Here is a 23,655-nt window from a genome sequence, read left to right as displayed (position 1 = left end):
TGGGGACCATCAGAGGTGGAGCATCATGGGTGGACCAGCTGATGGCGCACCAACGCCATTTCGACTGCGTGTGATGCGCATCCCAATGACGCCGATTTGGAGGGGGCGGAGCATAGAGAACCGGTGTCAAGCTGGCACCTGCCCGATTCTCCCCCCCCCGATCGCTGATCCCAATTTCACCGTCGGGCTACGGAGAATCCCGCCACGGTTGGAAAAAACTTCTTGGATAAGAAAAATATCAGTTGTCATTTTGCATGTTAACCGTCACCTTGGTCACAAGAACATGGATTTAAAAGAAAAAGATTGTGCCATTCATTATTTATGCATCATCAGTTGATCAGCAGCAAAAACTGGGTTCCACATTGCTCTGCACAGAGGTGCTGCTATTAAGATGCCCGGGTGAAAATGTCTACTATTTATCATTGTAGTGAAATTGTAAACATGTTATTAAGAATGCATGCACAATTTTTCTATGAATAGTGGACAAAGAGGCTAATAGAACATAGAACACTACAGCGCAGTACGGGCCCTTCGGCCCTCGATGTTGCACCGACCTGTGAAACCATCTGAAGCCTATCTGACCTACACTATTCCATTTTCATCCTACCCCAGAATGAGCCCCAATTATCCAGGAAACCAAAACCCTCCCTCCTGCACCATCCCTGTAGCCACGTGTTCAACTCCTCTCTCTCCTTATTTCTCACTTCACTAGCACGTGGCACGGGTAACAACCCAGAGATAACAACTCTGTTTGTTCTGGCTCTCAGCTTCCACCCTAGCTCCCTGAATTTCTGTCTCAAATCCCCATCTATCTTCATACCTATGTCGTTGGTACCTATGTGGACCACGACTTGGGGCTGCTCCCCCTCCCCCTTAAGGATCCCAAAAACACGATCAGAGACATCACGGACCCTGGCACCTGGGAGGCAACACACCAACCGTGAGTCTCTTTCGTTTCCACAGAACCGCCTGTCTGTTCCTCTAACTATGGAGTCCCCAATGACAAGTGCTCTGTTCCTCTTCTCCCTTCCCTTCTGAGCAACAGGGACAGACTCTGTGCCAGAGACCTGTGCCCTATTGCTTACCCCTGGTAAGTCGTCCCCCGCAACAGTATCCAAAACGGTATACTTGTTATAGAGGGGAATGACCACAGGGGATCCCTGCACTGCCTGCCGGTTCCCTCTCCCTCCCCTGACGGTAACCCATCTACCTTCTTCTTTTACCTGAGGTGTGACTACCTCCCTATAACTCCTCTCAATAACCTCCTCCGCCTCCCGAATGATCTGAAGTTCATCCAGCTCCAGCTCCAGGTCCCTAACGCGGCTCTCGAGGAGCTGGAGTTCGGTGCACTTCCCGCAGATGTAGTCAGAAGGGACACTAGAGAAGCTGTCACTCGAGAACAGCCCCTTCACAAACCACCTTCAACTTACGCTGACCGCACTGCACGTATGCAAATCTCCCCAGAACAGCCAATCAGAAGCTCTGCTCTGCTGCCCCCTGCTGGATGCTTGACTTCCGTCGAACTCCTCGGGTCACTGATGCAGGTGCACCTTCAACTTACGCTGACCGCACTGCACGTATGCAAATCTCCCCGGAACAGCCAATCAGAAGCTCTGCTCTGCTGCCCCCTGCTGGATGCTTGACTTCCGTCGAACTCCTCGGGTCACTGATGCAGGTGCACCTTCAATTTACGCTGACCGCACTGCACGTATGCAAATCTCCCCGGAACAGCCAATCAGAAGCTCTGCTCTGCTGCCCCCTGCTCTTCCGTCTTTTGCCAATGTGTTTATGGGTGAATGAAATGGATCTTTCTTCTGAAGCTGAAAGAATCAATATAACAAAATGCCATTTTGCCTTGACTTCACTGGCTTGTACTTCAGCATAATCTCAAAATGGTTAATCGTCTGTTAGCATGAATAAAAGACGATGGCAATAACCTCCATTATGCAGAAATAAGACAGGCACTATTCAATTGGCCTTATAAGAAATCAATTACTCAGAAAAGTTCAAGGGCAGTGAGTTCAGAATAGTTATGAAATTGCACAGCATAAACAAAGATCAATACTCTTACATTCCAAAAAGATTGCTGCAACTGCTTTAAGCATCATAGAGACCGTTAATTGGACAACATTTTTTCCAAAGGCATCTTTGGCATTTTCCATTGTGTTGGAGTGAACCGTCAATGAAAAGGGAAGATAAATACTCAAGGAAATGTAATGAAAAAACACAAACTTTGATGATAAAATACATGTATTGGGCAATAACATTTCCCTACAATATCCCACAAATAGTTGTTGGAAGAGGGACCAATCATTTTTTTTGTCGTAGTTGATTATCCATTGAGACACAGAGATGTATTTTTGTGTAGGATCAGGCAAATTTGCAGCTTACGAATCATGGCCTTCCCTCCAAACCCCATTCCATTCATATTTCTGTCTCAGAGTACACTGGGAGGGGTTGGTTTTGCCAGCCGCAATGCTATGCCAGAAGAGTGTGGGTGCTGAGGCTGCCTGGTTAGAAAGCTCCCTGCAATTTGCAAGGACAGCAGTCCAGCTGCTAACACCATTCTTATGACCCTCTCCCTCACCCGCTCAGTCCACTCACCCTGGTCCCCCACTCATCTCCAATGCACCCTTCCTGCCGCCCTCAAATGCCCTATGCCCATTCATTCCCCTCCATAACCCATGCTCCCTCATACATCCCATGCCCCCCCCCCCCTCTGCCCCCTCAGACCAAAATACCCTTGCCATGACCTCCCATGTATCCACCAAAGCCATTCATCGGTATCCACTATGGCCAGATCTTAGGATCCCTTTGAAATATTTTTAAAAATAAACTTCTGACAATGAAATATTGCTGTCATTAACAAGTATCTTATTGAAAACATCATTCATAAAAGCCATTCAAAGAAATTTGAATCCCCTCAAGTGGTCAATCCATTGTAAAAACAAATGTCTTACCCACTTACCACATGGAAGACTGATAACCCTTGAACATACTCTCAAACAAACTGCTGAGATAGTGATTCTGTAGCTTTTGAAGATCAACCAAGCATGCATAATGAGCCAGCTAGCTAAATGAACCTTGGGAAATATGAATATTCACCATGTGAAAGAATATGAAGGATTGGTTTTCAAATTGAAACGGGCTCTGGGTATTTTCACCAATTCAAATTGTTATACTTACGATATGGAGATGCTGAGCATTGGTTTCTTTCGTCTTGAATACATAAGAGCACTTTCGCCATTGAGAATTTTCTGTAATGCATCTCAGCACTTAAGCAATGCTTGTCAATATAATAGTCAACCAATCTTTTCAGGACAGACCCGTATGACAAATCACCGCATTGAAACATAGTATCCAACAGTAAAATTTGAAGTTGCCAAAACATTTAGCTCTCACCTGTCAGAATGTTTCTGACTCCTCAGCATTTTTGGAGACATAAGCACTCCATTGAGGCAGAGGATTGTGTTTGGGTTTCCAAAACCTGGGCCAACACAAAAAGTAGGGGGAATTCAAAATTCCTGTAGAGCTCATAACGGTAGTCCCAATCTCAGAAGAGGTGCATGCAGTGTCACAACCTAAGGCTTTTCTGACCTGCAAAAACACCACATCAAAATAGTACGGAGTCAAGAAGGGAGGGAAAAGTCTTTTTAGCAGTGAGAAACATCAAGGATTTCCCGACTCCATTCCACTGGGAGTTGAAAACGGGGCCCAGAAAGTCATGAGGGCCTGGACGCCATTTGGTTCATAAAATCTATGCTGGCTCTCTGTAGATTAATCCAATCAGTCCCATTCTCCGAACCTTACCCCCAGGAGCCATCGAATCATCTCCACTTCCAGTAGCCTTGTGGATAGTGAATTAAAAATAATTTCCATTCAAAACAGCAAAAGATTCTTTCTCACACACCCCTGCATCTCTTGCCAAAAACCTTTCATCTGTATCTCTTAGTGCTTGTACTATCAACTGATGGGAACCGCTTTTCTTTTTTTTTGTCTAAATTTGTTATAATCTTGTACACCTCTATCAAATTTCCTCTCAATATCCTTTTCCCCAAGGAGAACAACCCAGCTTCTCCAACCTAATCTTGTAGCTAAAATCTCTCATCCTTGAATCATTCTGGAAAATCTCTGCCACACCCCTTCAGGGCGCTCAAATATCCCTCCTTATGTGCGGTGACCAGAACTAGACACAATAATTGTGACCTAACAAGAGAATTATTATAAAGATTCAGGATAACTTCTCTGCCTTTGTACTCAATACCTCTATTTAGGGAACCAAAGAGCCCATGTGCTTTCTTAACTACTCTCTCAATACATTGTTCAGCATTCAAATGTCTGCACCCTCAGGATCCTCTGCCCCTGCACACTCTTTAGAACTGCGACATATAGTCTATATTGCCACTCCCATCCCTTATGTCAAATATGAAGCGCCCTACACTTCGCTAAATTAAAATTCACTGACCACCTCTCTATTAGCCTATTTATGATCTGTTTGTCAATTGGCATTATGCTGACTGTAAGCCATACCTTTAAGCTTGTTATCTTCAGCATATTTAGAAATTTTACTCTATGCTAGATATCCAAGTCATTTCTATATGTGTGTGTATATATAATATATGGTACTGAACCCTGGGGAACACTATTTACCAGCTTTCCATTTGAAAAACAACCATTAACCATGTTTTCTGGCCTGAAGCCAATCTTTTCTCCAAGCTGACATTCACCCTCTAGTTTTATGAGCTCCAGTTTTGTTAACCAACCTTTTAAATGGTACTTTGTTAAAGGTTTTCATGAAATCCATATAGATTGATTGCTTCCCCTTCATCAACCTTCTCCATTACATCTTCAAAAAATTCACTTTGATTAATCAAATATGATCTGCCTTTTACAAATCCTTGCCTGCTCTCCTTAATTAGCTCAAACCTCCTCAGGTGCCTGTTGATTTTTTTCTCCTGATTATTATTCCTAAATGCACGCCCATGGACCAGGTGATTTGCCCACTCTAAGCAATGCCAGTCTTTTGAAGGCAGGTCAAGATGACCAAGACCCTTGGAACAACTTCCTAGCCTTTTTAAAATAGTGCCAACCATACAACTGATGAAGCAGATGGGGAACCATTTTCTATGCATCATTAACAATGCAGCACCACCTCAGTACTACAGTGGAATATCAGCCAAGGCTATGTGGACAAAATCTGGAGTAAGGTTTGTACTCAAAAACCTCAGATTAAGGATGAATATGCCACACTGATGGAATATATCAAAAAAATCTGAAGGGAAATTACTATTAGGATTTTATAATTTTAAAATCCATGTGGGGCTAGAATTTGACCCCAGATTTAAGATTCAAGGTGCAGCCTCTGCATTTCTTTTGGACGATACATTAAACCAAGACCCTATCTGGACTCCGGTAGAGAAAGATCCCATCAATTATCCGCAGTGTCCAGGTTAATATTTATTCTTTAAAACATTAAAACAGATCATCTGGCGTTGATTACCTTGCTGTTTGTGGGACCTTGCTGTGTGCAAATTGGCTGCCATGTTTCCTACATTATGGCGGTGGCTGCAACAATAACTTGCATTTATACATTGCTGCATTCCAAAAAATACAGAATTGGGCTGGGAAAATTTGCAACATTCTAAGAATGTGAAAGGAGCCTGAGATACACAAGTTCTTTTTTTGAATTCCAGCTGTGGATAAATGATGAATTGTACTGAGGTATCAACTTCAGCTGAGGTAAGTTTGTTCGAGAATCAAAGTCCAACAATTCATGCAAATGTATTTTTAGGGTGGTCCATATAAGATGAAGTAATGCTCTAATCCTCACATCGTGACAAGATGAAACAAGTTACAGCTTTGCAGGAAAAATGGAAATGGCAGTGTGCCAGAGTGGTACAAGTGGCAGAGCACACATTTATTTTGGTGCCACAGATGGTGTGTGCTTATGCAGCTAGAACTGCACAGAAACATACTAACCAAGTAAGGAAATATACTCCTGAATGTCAACACTCAAAATAAAATAGATCAAGAGGTTACATCAGAAGATACATAAGTAAAATGGTTCAAACAGGAAGAGGAAATGGAGATTGACCTTGACAAATCGACAAAGCTGTATTAAGTTGTGTTATATATAATACACAATTACAGTCAATGCCAAATGAAAAGTATAAAGTAGTTCAGGTGTTAAGGCATTCATATTGAATTTTGGTCTATAATGAGAGATTAGCTCCCATAGGTAGTCTCACAATGCTTCTGCTTCTAGTTGGCTGCAATATGGCAAGAAAATGTGTGAAGGAAAGATTTAAAAATGTCCCATGAAACAATTAGAAACTACTTTTTCTTTAATCATTCTTGAGATGTGGGTACCACTGGCAAGGCCAGCAATTATTGCCCATCCCTAATTTCTCTTGAAAAAGTGCTACTTTCTTAGAATGTTGATGATGTTGAAGGGGCTTTGTGAGTCACTGCAGTGTGTCTTGTAGATGAACCTCACTGCTGCCATGGTGAGCCAGTGATGGAGGGAGTGCTAATACAGCAGGTTTATCTGTTTTGGATGACATCAAGCTTCTTGAGTGTTGTTAGAGCTGTATTCATCCAGGCAAGTGGAAAATATTTCTTCACACTCCTGACATATGCCTTGTAAATAATGGATAGCCTTTGGGGAGTCAGGAGATTATAGAATCACAGAATGCCTACAGTGCAGAAGGAGACCATTCGATCCATCAAGACTGCACCAACCCTCCAAAGGATTACCCCAACCAGGTCCATGCCCTATCTCCATAACCTCACCTAACTTTTTGGACACTAAGGGGCACTTTATCATGGCCGACCCAACTAACCTGCACATCTTTGGACTGTGGGAGGAAACCAGAGCACCCGGAGGAAACCCACGCAGACACGGGGAGAACAGGCAAACTCCACACAGACAGCTACCCACAGCTGGAATTGAACCCAGGTCCCTGGAGCTATGAGGCAGCAGTGCAAGCCACTGTGCTACTGTGCTGCCCCAATTGCCCGTCAGTTGCTCCCCACAAAATATCTAGCCTTTGACCTGCTCTAGTAGTCAGAATATTTGTGTGGCGCATCGAGTTAAGCTTTTGGTCACCCTAGAATGTTGATTGTGGGGCATTCAGTAATGCCAATTCTGTCAAATGCCAAGGAGGTGAGGTGGTTAGATTCAGTTGTGGAAGATGGTCATTGCCTGACACCGGTGTTGCAGGAATATTACTTGCCACTTACCAGCATAAGCTTGAATATTGTCTGCATCTTGCTGTACAGGGACAAGGACTGCTTCATTACCTGAGGACCAGTACAAAAGCATGCTGGAAATATGAACTAAAAGCAAAAAATAATTCAGATACCGATTAAAGTCCGAAATATCTATTGTGTTTCTCCTCCACAGATGCTGTTGGGCATTTCCAGCATTTTCTGTTTGATTTAATTATTCGACAAGTTGCAAATAGAAAAACCTGTCCACTATCTACAAGGCATATGCTAGGGATGTGATGGAATACCTTTCACTTACCTTGACGAGTGCGGCTCCACCAACACTCAAGAAGCTCAAATACCATCCAGGACAAAGCAGCCCGCTTGATCGACACTCCATCCACCACCTTAAACATTCACTCCTCCACCACCAGCACACAGAGATGGCAATGTGCACAATTTACATTCTGCAAGATGCCCTGCAGCAACCCTGTAGCTAAGTTCCGCACGCATGAGTGCAGCCTCAACAGGGATCTTGGATTCATGTCGCATTACATCCACCCCCCACCATCTGGCCTGGACTTGCAAAATCCTACCAACTGTTCGGGCTTGAGACAATTTACACCTCTTTAACCTGTGATTATCCCTCTCCCTGGATCTGTAATGATTTGATTACCTGCAAATGCCTGCATTCCAAGCATTGTCCAGCATCTCTGACTTTGTCTATATAAATGTTTCTGGAACATACCTCGCCATTCACCTGAGGAAGGAGCTGCGCTCCGAAAGCTCGTGTTTGAATCAAACCTGTTGGACTTTAACCTGGTGTTGTAAGACTTCTTACTGTGCTCACCCCAGTCCAACGCCGGCATCTCCACATCATAACAAAAAGATCAGTGACAGTTTATTATCCTTAATCTTCATTTCATCTTCATGTTGAAAGAGTGATGCAGAACGAACAGTCTGTGTTCCAATACCCCATTATTCTAATCTCAAACTGTCTCTTCTATAAGAAAAGCCTTTAAAAGCAATTATAACTGGCCAAACTTGATCATAAATATATATGGCCATAGTTTTTCACAACCTCTTATTGCAGAAGAATGTGCATCGTCTTCGGGATCTGCTTTAAAACCAATTACAATCATTTGCAATAGAAGTAACCACAAAGACATTTTCATATATATATTGGATACATTTGGCAGAAACAATGTGTCCATAAAGATATTTATGCTCTATTCGAGTCACCACCCCATCTTTTGTCATTAAACTCTACCGTAATCCTCTATTCCCTTCTGACTCATCTGCTCATCTAGCTTACCCTCAAATGTATCTATGTTATTAGATTCAAACACTTCCTGTGGTAGTGACTTCCACATTCTTACCCACTCTTGTACATCATAGAGAGGGTGCAGGCTTTTGGAACATTGTAACCACTTCTGGGGCAAAAGGCAGCAATTCAAAAGGGACTGGTGCACCTCAATGGTGTTAGGAATAGTGTACTCCAGTGCTCAAGTTAGAATTGGAATTTGAGTCGTTCAATAGACCAGACCTATTGTTTGATAGACTGCACATATATATAAAAGAAATATAGGTGGTACTGTGGTATTGGATGAGAAGTGATTGCAGAACACGATAACATTGCAGTTGAAGAAGTCAAGACTTGCTTTCCAGTTTTATTTTTTGCAGAGATACCATCGGAACTTAACAAATGGAACTGGGACCAACATCCCCCTGGGGAGAAAAATTAGAGTGCTTGGGGAGGGTGTAAACTAAATTTATTGGATGATGTGCACCAGGTTTTAGAAGTAGAAAAGATGAAAAAGGTGCAAAAAGTTAGAATGCCAGGCTAGACTAGAGAAGGGAATAGTTTCCAATGAGATAACAGTGGGCTAAGAGGAATAGGAACATATTAGGTCATTTTGGAATATGGGAGATAGTACTGAATCTAACTTAGATTTACTGTGCATGTATGCGAATGCACACAAATGTATATGCACATATGTAAATAAGGTTGGTGAGTTGCAGGCACAGATTGCCATGTAGAAATATGGGGTTGGATTCACCGTTTTGAGGCTAAGTGCCGACGCCAGCGTGGGAACTGTGGCGTTTTACAACGCCAAAATCGGCACCAAACCCTCACCGGTCCTGCGACAGGTAAGGAGCTAGCAGCCGCACCGGGATAAACTCCCGGCTCCCATGACAGAAATGGTTGGAGAATGTCCGGGTCTGTGGCCCCGCATGTGCACGGCAATGATCTGCAGCGGTAGGGCCATAAAACATGGCTCCAGCCGTGTGCGGACCCAACCTGCCAAATACAACTCTCCTGACCAGCCCCCATTTGTCCCCCCAGCCAGTAGTACGGCTCCTGGCCAACTGTAACGGTGCTGGACACAGTCTGCAGCCACCACGTTGGGTTCCCGACCGCTGAGACCACACGTCCCCCGCGTGGTTGGGAACTTGGCCCATCAGGGGCGGGGAAATGGGGGAGAGCCTTCCGGTGATGTGCCAATGCTGTTTCAAAGGCGTGTGACACACGGCATGATGTCACCATTTCAGAGGGGGCAGAGGATAGAAAACCGGGGTCAAAACGGCGCCGTCTTCGATTTTGACGTCGGAAGGGATTATCCGCCCAATTGACGATTACAATATTGGTGTCGGGCAACGGTGAATCCCGCCCATGATGTTGTGTCTACAACAGAATCCCAGTCCAAGAAAGGATAAGACTGCAGGGTATTGAATATTTCCGGACACAAAGTGTTCAGGAAAGATAGAAAAGGAAGGAAAGGGAGAAGGGTGGCAGTATTGATGAAGGATAACATTTCAGTACTGGAGAGAAAGCTGTCCCAGAGGGGTCAAAGACAGAATCTATTTGGCTAGAGCGAAGGAGCAAGAAAGGTACAGCTGCATTTCTCGGTTCTGTCTTTCAGCTACCAAATAGTGGGACGATGCAGAGGAACAAATATGCAAGGAAATTACACAGAGGTGCATTAATTATGGAGTACTTATAATGGGGGATTTAAATTATCTGCATATAGACTGGGATAGTAGTAATGTAAAGGGCGGAGAGGAACAAGAGTTCTAAATAATGTGCTCAGGAAAGTTTTCAACAGCATTATGTTTTCAATTCAAGGAGAAAGTAGGCACTGCTAGATCTGATTCTTCAGAATGAAGAGAGCCAAGTGAATCAAGTGTTAGGAAGGGAATATTTAGGGAACAATGATCATTGTATCTGTGGTAAACCACTGTAATGTATAATATGTGTATTGTGGTAAATGGCCACTGTATTATATGTAATGTGGTAAACCACTGCCCAATGGCTCCACCTCCCCTTGGGCCCGGTATAAAGGTACCTGATCTCCGCCTCCGATCCAGTTTGGAATCTGAGGCCAGGAGGCTTTCAGTTTAATCTATTAAAGCCTCAGTTACGTTCACCACTCGTCGTGTGCTCATTGATGGCATATCAATATCATAAGGTTCAGATTGGTTATCACAAAGGAAAACAAATAATCCAAAACGATAATAATTAACTCAGGGATAGCCAATTTCAATGGGATGGGAAGGGACACATGGAGGCAGCTGAGATATTAAATTTATACTTTGTATTTGTCTTCATCAAGGAACAAGATGCTGTCCAAATCATGGTGAACGATCAGGTAATTCTGCCACTTGAAGGGTTCTAAAGTGATAGGGAGGAGGTATTGGACAGGCTGTCTGTACTTGGAGCTGATAAGGCACCAGGGCCAGATGGGATGCATCCAAGGATACCGAGGGAAATGGGAGTAAAAATTATGGAAACACTGGCCATAATTTTCCAGTCTTCCTTAGATTCAGGTGTGGTGCCAGAGGACTAGAAAATTGCTAATGTTATACTCATGTTCAAAAAAGTGTGAAGATAAGCCTAGTAACTCCAGACCAATTCGTTTAACATTGGTGATAGCGAAGCCTCCAGAATCCATAATTCTGGACAAAATTAATGGTTACTTGGACAAATGTGGGTTAATTAAGCAAAGCCAGCATTAATTTAATAAGGGTAAATCATGTTTGACTGGTATCTAGATATTTTGATGAGATATCAGAGAGGATTGATGAGGCTGATGTGGTGTACATGGACAGATGTCAGTTTCTCTGCAGTTTGGCCTTTCACATCATTTGTTCTCTCTGGGGACTGCCATTAGCACTCTTTCCTCTTGGTTTCTGTGGCCATTAGCACCCGGTTTCCCTGGGTTTCTGTGGCTATGACTCATCTTTCATTCTCACTCCACAGTATAAATATTTCCCATTTTGTCTGTTAGCTTTGACAAAGAGTCATTGGACTTGAAACGTTAGCTCTTTTCTCTCCCAACAGATGCTGCCAGACCTGCTGAGATTTTCCAGCATTTTCTTTTTGGTTTCAGATTCCAGCATCCGCAGTAGTTTGCTTTTATCCAGGATTTGATAACATATTGCACAATAGTGTTGTGGTAAAAGTTAGAGTTCATGAATCGTACGTCGGGGGAAGAAGTTGGCGTAGTGGTATTGTCACTTGATTTGCAATCTTGTGATCCAGGGTAATACTTTGGGGACCCAGGTTCGAATCTCACCATGGCAAATTCTTTCAAAAGTCTAATGATGCCCATGAAATCATTGTTGTAAAAACCCATCTGGTTTATTAATATTCTTCAGGGGAGGAACTCCTACCTGTTCTGGTCTACATGTTGACTCTTAACTGCCTTCTGACATAGCCTAGCAAGCCATTTAGTTCAAGGGCAATTAAGGATGGGCAGTAAATGTTGACCTTACCAGCAATGCTCACATCCCGTGAAATATTTTTTTTTAATATACAAAATTGGTTGGGTGACAAGAAACAGAGGGCAGTGGTTAATGGATTTTTTGGGACTGAAGGAAGGTTTATAGTTGAGTTCCCCAAGGACCAGTGTTGGGATCGCTGTTCTTCCTACATATATTAATGACTGAGACCTTTCTGTCCAGGACACAATTAAAACATTTGTAGATGGTGCAAATCCTGGAACATTGTTCTGGAACATTAAGGGGCCTCACGGTAGCATGGTGGTTAGCATCAATGCTTCACAGCTCCAGGGTCCCAGATTCGATTCCCGGCTGGGTCACTGTCTGTGTGGAGTCTGCACGTCCTCCCCGTGTGTGCGTGGGTTTCCTCCGGGTGCTCCGGTTTCCTCCCACAGTCCAAAGATGTGCGGGTTAGGTGGATTGGCCATGCTAAATTGCCCGTAGTGTAAGGTTAATGGGGGGATTGTTGGGTTACGGGTATACGGGTTATGTGGGTTTAAGTAGGGGGATCATTGCTCGGCACAACATCGAAGGCCGAAGGGCCTGTTCTGTGCTGTACTGTTCTATCTATGTTCTATTGTGAGCAGTGAAGAGGATAGAGTAGAATTTCAAAATGACATGGACAGGTTAGTGGACAAACAAGTGGCAGAAGTGGAGTAGTGTGATGTGATTCATTTTGGTAAGAGGAATGCAGAGAGGCAATATAAAATAAAGGGTTTAATCCACAGTGGGTGCAGGAGCAAAGGGACCCGGGTTTAGAACATAGAACATAGAACAGCACAGCACAGAACAGGCCCTTCGGCCCTCGATGTTGTGCCGAGCAATGATCACCCTACTTAAACCCACGTATCCACCCTATACCCGTAACCCAACAACCCCCCCCTTAACATTACTTTTTAGGACACTACGGGCAATTTAGCATGGCCAATCCACCTAACCCGCACATCTTTGGACTGTGGGAGGAAACCGGAGCACCCGGAGGGAACCCATGCAGACACGGGGAGGACGTGCAGACTCCGCACAGACAGTGACCCAGCCGGGAACCGAACCTGGGACCCTGGAGCTGTGAAGCATTTATGCTAACCACCATGCATAAAACATTGAAGGTGATAGGACAGGTTGAGGGTGACCTTCACGGCCACTGGGAGCTGGTGTCCACCTCCTCCAAGAGGTGCCATGTCCGTGAGGACGTGGCACCGGTGCCATACTGTCTCTCTGTTGTGACGGAGTTTCTGGGCAACCTGCTGTCTGTCAGCTCATGGGTGGACCAACGTCTCCTGTACACCCTGGCACATCACAGGATTCCTTTTCTAGCCCCCTCCTCAGCCTGATGGGAGATTGGGTCTTTCAGATGTGTGGTGGCATCTGATGCTGCCTCCAGCCTGCATTGGCCTTCTGCGTCTGTCTGCCTTGGCTGCTACAAGCCCAGCGATGGTAGCCTCCGTGGGATCTACATAGGCAAACATATTGGTATCTGGAAGGAATTGGAGAGGGAGAGATACCAACAATTAGTTAGGGCTCCATTATGGGACCCTCAAATTCCCCAGACCTCCCCCCACCCTGACCATGACTGTCCCGCCTTCTCTCAGAGTGCCATCCAGCAAACCCCACTCTGCACACTCACTCGTGGCCAGATCAGGAACCCCTAGATCCAGACCTCTTCCAGCAACTTTAGGGAGGTCGTTCTCAGCTGTCCTCCGTTCATCTACACACTTACCCTTTGGCTACAAGAGGGTCCTCAGCGGTGAAGCCTGTTCTTTAGTGTTTGATTGTTGACAGCTGCCTCCATGGTGCTGATGCTACTAGAGTACAGGCACACTGCTCAGGCATCAAAGTTTGAAGGACATCAGTCTACTAATCATCCTCTCAGACATAGCACCTGTTTTTTTGAGGAGGCACTTGTGAGATCAGAAGCATGAAGTGCTCTCACAACTAATTTGCTTGCAAATTTACTCCGTTATATATTTCCCAGAATTTTTTTTCCTGAAGAATTTAACCAGAAGTATGATATTGTTACTCCCCCACTCCTTCATTGCTCCATCTTTCCATCTCTCTGATCTTCCAACACTCACCCTCCGATTTGATTGCTCTGTCTCCCTCACTGTCTTCCTTCACTTTAAACTTTCATGTTCTCCTCATTGATGGAGCAAATATCAATCAATAGAAAATTAAGTATTTGGAGAAAAAAACAAGGTCCAAAAGATTTGAACCAATTCTGAATACCCTATGGTAAGCCTGTTGATCATCAGACAGGAGCGGGGTTACCTAAGAAATCATTTTCTCGGAAATTTTAATACTATGTTAACCAATTACATGAGTAAGAATAAGCACCTTATACAGAATTGTTTTAAATCTCATTTCTTGTGTAGCAGCTGTCACTTTTACCAGCTTGTTGAACTGGGGAGAATTTGTGATGTATGATCAAAATCTGTTTGGCTCAATTGCCATATTCATAAACAGCACGAAATGGCAGAACATTTACTAATGAGAGACAGAAATGTGAATATTCAGCTATGACCTGCCGCCCCCCTCCCCTCCCACCCCAAGTGAATACAGAAATTGTGACACCAATTGTGATGGACAAAACAGAGTAGAAGCAGAACAATGATTGCCAGATGCAACATTTTCTATTACATGTTATCAGAAGTCCTGTAGTGCTGCACACAATGGGTTGACATTTAACAACGAATAGGTAGGTTTAGGGAAGGTCAGGTGTTATACTTTTTAATATCTGAAACCTGACCCCAACCCACACATGCTTAGTATAGGCCAGCAAATGTTTCAGGTATTACATGCAGAATTGTTTTCCAGACCTGGAGAATAATACACTCCTATCTTTATAGATGGTCAATCATTGTTTCCAAGATGTCAATAAGAACAGACAGCTGTTCTAATTTGGAATTCATAGCAAAATATAAATATTCATATTTGGAAACTGGCAATGTTTTAAATTTCATCAATGCAACAAACTATAGACAGTCATTTGAATATTTTAACCTATGATTTTTTTAACCTAAGGTCATGTTCTGAAACTGCTCCCACTCATAAAAGGCTCAAGAATGAATGGGCACATATTTAAAGTGGTTTGCAAAAGAAGCAAAACATTTTTAATACAGCAGATCTGCAATGCACTGCTTGGAAGTATGGTGGAGGCAGATTCACTAAAGGCATTCAAAAGGTATTAGATGATTACTTGAACAGAAACAATGTGCAGGGGTATGGGGATAAAGCAGGGGAACGGTACTAAATCATGTTGGAGAACCAATGCAGACACAATGGACCAAATGTTCTCCTTCTGTGATTCTTTGATTCTGTGACTCTATGATGTTCAGTTATGTGTTTGATATTCCACATTAAGGAAACACATTCCTATTATTATCCTAAAATGTGCTTATCTTCTTCTCAACAATCTTCCATTGGAGGGGACAGAGCTTTCTCAATGGCCCATCCAGTGATCAACATTTCCAGAAGTCGTACTCACACGTGCATGCTTGAACACGTACCCACTGAGCTCAAAGCTATTCAGCCGACAGTGATGGGACTGGGACACACAGCATGGATTAATCTTTTCAAATACTGAAAATCCAATTCCATAAATTACTTTAATAATTTGCTACTTTTTTTATTATTTAACATGAACCACCTTTCCGTAAGCGTTCAGTTTAATGTACCAAACACAATAGCTGCTTTGGAAAAGGGCATCAGATGAGGCAAGGCTGAAAGTATTTTAAAGGGTTGTTTCAGGTTATTTGGAGCAAGAGAAAAAGACTTGTAAAAATCAATAGCTGGCACAATAAATGTGAGAGTCCAAAGCAAACCTTTCACCCTCTCCCCACCCCCCAAATCCTCCTGTCACCAGTAAAAATAGATCAAATTGGAGCATCAGACTAGGGTTCAAGCACCTGCTATTACACAATACAACGTAATGTTAAAAATAATCTAACGTAAGTGATAAATTTCAGAGCAATATTAAATAAGTTTTATTTTATTATTATAAGGAGAGAGAGAATCACTAAAATGAATCCAGAGGGAAATAGGGACCCAAATAGCTCAAGCATGGATCATAGAGTCACGGGTTGCACATGCACAGTCATGCCCGAGTTAAATAAACACTAAATAAAAACATTTCAACCGTTGCCAAAAAGAGCAAAAAAAAAATTTAGCAAAAGCAGAATTGAAGAAAAACAGTTTATTACAGGAGAATAAACTTCGAAATAAAAGCAAGCAGCAGTAACATATGGACAACAGGCAACCACAGATGTATGACCGTGACCACTTGGGGAAAACCCAAAATATTTCAAAAACATTTGGAAGTATCCATAAAAAATTGAGAAAGTTTAACAGAACACAGGGAGCTGAGCCTATAGAAAATAAGTCCCATCCATGCATGGTTGGAGGGCGGCTGCACAGGCACAATAACATCCACTAGCAATGAAGAAAATGGGCCTGGAAGCCCACCCAACAACTCAGACCGCAGACTCTGCAAACACAGCTCCAGGCTTCTCAGACATAACAGGTCCTCAACCAAAAGTCTTCACTGAACCATCTTAAATGTTCAAACAACAAATGTGGAGCTAAGTTTATTGCTGGTGGTCCATTTTTTTTTCTTTTTGCGAGTTTATTTGTGGCACTGTTCAAGATGACTGATGGAAAGGTGATCAAAAATAACTCTGATTGGATTGGCTTCTGTGCTCTTCTGCTGCTGACTGACTCCTGATTTTTCAGTGAAAGCCTTTTTGAAATTATAGTATCTTACGTGCTCATTTTCTTTATGTTCAGCTATGATTTAGCCTTGGCTGAAATTTTGTATTTGTAAAGTTGGAGTGTGACAACAAATTGCACGTGTTGCACAGTGTGTGACACAGTAAGCTTGACGGGTCAAGAGACAAGAAATGCACACAGTTTCATCATTTCAATTATATTATCTGATGTTCCCCCGGTACACTGTTCAGTTCTTGGGCAGCGTAGGTCTCTGAAACTGGATTGGTAAAAATATCCTCATGGAGGGTAATTAGAACAATGAGAATTTAAACTAGTACATCAGGGCAGGGGTAAGCAAAACAAAAATTAATAATAGCACAAAGATCAAAAAGAATGTTTTGGGAAGTTTTCTGTGCCAATGATGGTCTGTCAGGAACAAAATAACAAGAGTTAGAAAGTGCAACTATTGAGAACACTGACATAATTGACTTCTCGGAATCAGATGTTATGATCAGTTGAGGAGGGGTTGATTGGCTCCTCCATTTCCTCTCCTCGTTTGACAGGTTTTTTTTTGAAAAGGAATAGTTGCCAAATCAGTGAGTCGTTAACTGTTTCAGCACTGTGATCATAAATGACACAATCAGACAGGTTTTCTTGAGTTTTAACAAAGAAAAGAGGATAGCTTTTATTGCACTTAACACAACCCAAATAAAATATCCTCTGACTTTCACACACACATGCAAAGTTTGCACACCAACAAATAGGGAACAGATTGGGGAAGGATAGATTAAGTAAGTTAGAATCGAGTAAAATTAAAGGGATATAAATTTCATGGAGGTAAGCAATTTGGCTGGCTTCAGGCTAAATTCGGCAGTCCAGCTGCTTTCACTCAGTGGTCCTGATACGCCTGGCATTGAGGCAATTTAAAGATGCAGACAGATGTTCTTCTGTTCTTCTGAAGACAGCAGTGCTGGGTTAATTATTTAAAAAATCTCTGCCTGTGGCGCCTGGGTAGTCACAATCAGCATTCAAAAGTTTGCAAGTTAGCACGGAAACGTCCTAGGAATCATCAAAGTCCTATTTCGGTCGGGGAAAGGGCCATTTAATCCACCGATGCCAATGGCTGGTTTATTTGTAGTATTGGATGGCACTTTGTTTAAGAAATTAGTTTTACGTTGGAGGACTGGCGGGGCACCCTCTGACTCTCCCAGTCTGCCATGACCTCAGAGTTTCAGTAACCATGGCACCATATTGAAAGGCTGCACTGTAGGGAGCTAGCACTCCCCAAGGAATACAAAGCTGCTGGGAGTGAATGGCTGTCAAAGCTAGGGAACATGTTGCTCCCAAATGTAGTGACTTCTCCCTCAAGTGCCTACTAGATGCAGTGGAGGCCTGCCGCGATGTCCTCTACCCCCAATTTGGGCGAAGACCACTAAGCAGGGTAGCATGGTGGTTAGCATAAATGCTTCACAGCTCCAGGGTCCCAGGTTCGATTCCCGGCTGGGTCACTGTCTGTGTGGAGTCTGCACGTCCTCCCCATGTGTGCGTGGGTTTCCTCCGGGTGCTCCGGTTTCCTCCCATAGTCCAAAGATGTGCGGGTTAGGTGGATTGGCCATGCTAAATTGCCCGTAGTGTCCTAATAAAAGTAAGGTAAGGGGGGGGGGGTTGTTGGGTTACGGGTATAGGGTGGATACGTGGGTTTGAGTAGGGTGATCATTGCTCGGCACAACATTGAGGGCCGAAGGGCCTGTTCTGTGCTGTACTGTTCTATGTTCTATGTTCTAAGCAAGGTCAGAATACAACATGGGAGATGGTGGCAGCCATGATCAGTGCCTGTGCCCTCCAAAAGAGGTCAGATATCCCGTACTAAAAGGGGATGAATGATCTCCTCCATGTCACCAGCGGAGGCACTCTTTCCATAAATTCACACACTCACACAGCCATCACAATCCACTCAATGCCAGCTCAAGGGACACCACCACTCATTATTTTACACAGACTGCCTTCATCTCCCATGTAGATCGTGTCCTCATCCCATCATGATCCCACTCACCACCCACACCTCCCAAGTATATTTATCACTTGGCGTGGCAGGCATCCTGCTTACAATATCTCCCTCTCCTAACCCCCCAGGGTATGTTCTACCCTCCTGTCCTCGGAACTTTACCTCAAGTATAGCCCCAGGATTTAGGCTGAGGCAGAATGCTGCAGTTCCTCTTCTGATCACTGCCACACTGTGCCTGGACAGGTTGAAGAGCTGTTGGCTGTTCAGATTGGCCGAAAGCTCTCCATAATAAGGACTTAATTTCAAAGGTGAATTGAAATCCCACCTGCCAAACAACACTCAAATGAACGTGAAATGGCAGTGGACCTGACAGAGTTGGCGGAAGCAGGTTACACACCGACTCTCAGGATTAGAACAGACATAGAACATAGAACATACAGTGCAGAAGGAGACCTTTCGGCCCATCGAGTCTGCACCGGCCCACTTAAGCTATCACTTCCACCCTATCCCCGTAACCCAATAACCCTTCCAAACCTTTTTGGTCACTAATGGCAATTTATCATGGCCAATTCACCTAACCTGCAGATCTTTGGACTGTGGGAAGAAACCGGAGCACACGGAGGAAACCCACGGGGAGAACGTGCAGACTCCGCACAGACAGTGACCCACTGGGGAATCGAACCTGGGACCCTGGTGCTGTGAAGCCACAGTGCTATCCATTTGTGCTCCCGACAGGCTTTGATAATTGAGCATTTCAGCTGGTCGAGGAGGATGTGGACCGTTTATGTGCTGACAGTGAGGTCAGCAGCGCTTAACCAAGTGAGGATCCTGCATTGCAACATCCATCAGACAGCCATGCTGTAAGTAATGTCTCCTGTTTCTCAGGGCCTTGTCATATACTCATGATCTGCCCTTTCTTTCACAGGCACAACAGGGATGCAGCCGAGAGGGTCCATGAGTCAGATCCTAGACTCCAGCCCCGAGAACAGCACAGACGAGGAATACACCGACCCTGACATTGTTGACCCATAACAATGCTCACCCACACCCTCCCTCCACCAGCTCAAACATCACACACCTCAATGGGATTTAGTTCTAGAGTAGCCTCGGGGTCACAGTCTGGTGAGCACATTGTACTGTCTGATCCATGGGAGACAGAGACAGGGATATCCCAGACTGCCGGCACTCAGTAGGATTGTTGGAGCCCATGAATGTGCTGAGTCCGAGTGAGATGAGGAGCATTGGACTCGATCATATTTCAGTTGCTGGCGCAGCAAAGACAAGCTCAGGAAAATCAGGAAGGGATGTCTGCTGCACTCCTCAGATTGAAAAGCAGGATGGAGGAGTCCATCTGCCTTCAGACTGAGGTGATAGTGCTGACATGCCAATGCACCAAAGTCAACACTGGCAGGGTGGTAGCCGCTGTGGAGACCTTAGTCCTGGCATCGGTCCTGCAGCGCTGCACGAGCTGCACTGCATCACTGAGGCACTTGTTGGCATCCAGCACTGTCATTCAGGAGGAGGGGGGGGCGTGTCACCTTGGGCTCACTCCAGCTGCCCCTCCTTCTCAAGGAGGCAGCCAGGGGCCCCCGAGCACCCATGACAAAGGTGATCAGCAGGTGCACACCCCAGAGCCATCCACCCAGATGATCCACTGTTTCTTTGGCCCCAGCAGCTCCACCTTGATAGACCATGGAGGGTGGTACTCCCACACAGCAGGACCTCAAAATCAGGCTGGATCCCTCCAGATCTCGGCCCTCCAAAGGACACCCACCAAGATCATCACAGACAACAGGTTGTAACAGTCAGGGGGCTGTCTCCACCTCTGCTGTGGATGTTGGCGATGTACCAGGACATAGCTGCAGGGTTAGAAAGATCAAGAAGATGTTGTTGCACAGTGTGGACACGGGGGTTAATCACTTGTATGTAATGTTGACCATTGTAAATATACTCCTTGTATATGGCTCCTTGTTACGATGAGGAGTGTTTGTATCAGCCAGATGAGAAATCTTGGCTCCTGAACAAAATGAAGGCAAATGTCTCAGTCAGGGCCTTCCTGTTGAGCTGTGTGTAAACCTCTGTGACTGTCCGGCTTCAAAATCACTCTCTAGATCAATGATGCCTGCACCTCATTGTGGTTTGTGTTTGCTGTAAGATCTCGTACGAAAGCGTCCCAGGGCTAGGTCATGTTTAGTGTCTGCTCTCAACACCTTAGAAACGGGGCTGCCGTCCTCTTACATACCTCCTCCCCACCACCTAATGAACTTTGCTGACAGGTGAAAGTGTAGAACAAATGATGAAGCCTGCCAAAGTATCAAGTCCTGTTAAAATCCATGTGCCCGCTGTATCTCAGTTGCATATCCATTAAATGACCCTCTTCATAGAGCATATGTGCCCCACGCTCAGCCAGACAGGTGTCAGACATTCCCAGATGCAATGTGCAGATCTCAGGAGTGTCCTTACTGCTTCTCGTCATCATCCTCCTGGAATTCTGTAGCTATGGGGGCTTCACCTGCCTCATCTGGCCTGTGCAATGGCCTCATCACCTGTATCCTCAGCTTACAGGGCCTCAGCAACCACATCACCTTCAACCTCCTCCTCTTTCGAGGAGATGTGCATCTCTTGATTATCCAGGTCCTCCCCCATTTGTCGAGCCAGGTTATGAGGTATCCCGCAATCACTCCCTCTGTGGAATATACTGGAGTGCTCCACCAGATCTGTCCAGGCACAAGAACCACATCTTCAGGACACCAGTTGTGTACTCTATCGGACTCCGGGTCACAGCATGAACCCCGTTGTAGCTTCTCTCAGCAGGAGTCTGAGGTGACCTCGTGGGTGACATCAGCCACATCCTTTATGAGTATCCATTGTCCCTGAGGAGACAACGCTGCAGCCTGTGTTGTCACTGGAAGATATCAGGGTTCTGAGATCTTCTAGGATGTTGGAGTCATGGGCGCTTCTGGGGTTTCTTACACAAACCTGCATGACCTATTTGTTATGCTGGCAGACCAGATGGACACTGAGAGACTGGAAGTCTTTGGAGTCCACATAATGGACTGCTTTTTACTAGGGGTTATAATAGCCACATGAATGTAGTCGGTGGCACCATGTCTTTGGGACTCCAGAGGCTGGATTCTCTGATTCTGAGACTAAGTGCTGATGCCGACGTGGGAATGGTGGCCGTTTACGACAGAAAAAATGTTTGCAAAATGGCCACCAATCCCCCGTCTGGTGGGGGGGCTATCAAGCACGCAGCATAGAACACCCGACTCTAGCTGCTGGTACGGTCGGAGGATTGCCGGGTCCATGGCTGTGCATGCGCACAGCGGGCCCTGCAGTGGCCGCGCCGTGCAACATGGTGCCGGCCAAGCATGGACCCAGCCTGCCAAGCAGTGCCCCCCTTTGTTCAGACTTGCCAGCCCCGTCCCACCCCAACCAATGCCCCCCAGCCCTTGCCAAAGCATCCCGCCTGCGGATCGGCTCTCCCCTGACTGGTGGCGCTGGACTCAATCTGCAGCCACCACACAGAGTTCCTGACAAAAAGTAGCATGGGAGACAAGCGGACGAGAACCCGGCCCAGCGGGGGCAGAGCATCGGTGGGAGGGCTTCCGGTAAAGTCCTGAGGCCGTCCATACGGCGTGTGGTGTACTCCGAGAGTACGCCATTCTGGAGGGGGCGGAGCATCGCAAAAACAGTGCCGCCCCTGATTTCGGCACGAATGTGGATTCTCCGGCCGATCGATGACCGCGACTTCGGTGTCAGAGACCGGAGGATCCTGCCCCGGATATCACTGCAAATCCCTGGTTCACCTGATCTCTGTTAACAAAGTTGTGCCTCTTGGCAAAATAGAATTCGTGACCTCCTGAATACATTTGTGTGTGGATATTTTCTAATTCCACATAGATCCCCAGTAGAGCCCTGGAAAGAGCCTTGGAATTGAGCACAGACACTTTCACTGCCACTGGCAGTTGATGGCCTCTGAGTCACTATGGCTCCAAATCCTGAAGAAGTTGGCATTTTTGCATGACCAGTTTCCTTTATATACACAGTCATCAGTATCATTGAATCTCATTCATCTGCAGGCAGAACATACACCTTCTATAGGCCCTGGGCCTATTGATGCGCCCACAAATGATGGCTTTTCCTGGGATTTATCCTCCATGTGTAGAGGAGTCACTGCCACCCCTTGGTCTTGAGCATTCTGCTCTGGCCTTGGACTAACTAAGCACAGACATCACCTTCTTCTCCTCCTTCACTGCTGCCAAAAAGCAATGAGGGAGACACTGATATCACCATGCACCATCTTCCTGATGATCTCCTCGCTGCAGTATCAAAGAAAAAGATATGAGGGTCAGCAATTGTCTCCTAAAGACCATTCTTGGTCACATCATCGTCTGCAGCTGGCTTTCAAGGCCCTTTTAGGCAGGCCGGAGAATCCTGTCCATTACTTGGATGCCCAGTGTTTATTGTGTGTGATGGTTGACCAAATCCCACACCAGCGTCACCCACACCATGTGAACGAGTTGCAACTGGTTTGGTCACTCATCTGCACTCTGAGCTCTCATCTCAGGTTCAGGCATTATCCTAACCTTCACTCTAAGACCTTGAGCTTTGTTTGGACCACAATGGTGACTTCTCAATGTTTCCTTATAAAGCAAGACATTAGGAGTGCACCTCTCCATCAGTGTTCAATGACCACCTTTCCAAAGGGATCCTCAAGCCTTTCCCATCACCCAATGGTTCTGCACTCATTCGATTTTGAAACCTAAACGTGAGGGGGTTAAAAGTAGAGGAGCAATCATTGCTAGTCTCAGAAATCAGTGCTGCTTGAATGGACACAATGGCTTGACTAGCCTGACTTCAAGTGTTACAGTCCTCGTTGATGTTACTGCTGGATGGCAAGGTCCCAGAATGGAACCTCAGCTCAAAAGATTGCAACTTTTACGTTTTTAAGAAAA

This window comes from Scyliorhinus canicula, chromosome 9 (assembly GCF_902713615.1).
Source record: "Scyliorhinus canicula chromosome 9, sScyCan1.1, whole genome shotgun sequence".
NCBI lineage: Eukaryota > Metazoa > Chordata > Chondrichthyes > Carcharhiniformes > Scyliorhinidae > Scyliorhinus > Scyliorhinus canicula.
Note: the sequence above shows the minus strand (reverse complement) of the source record.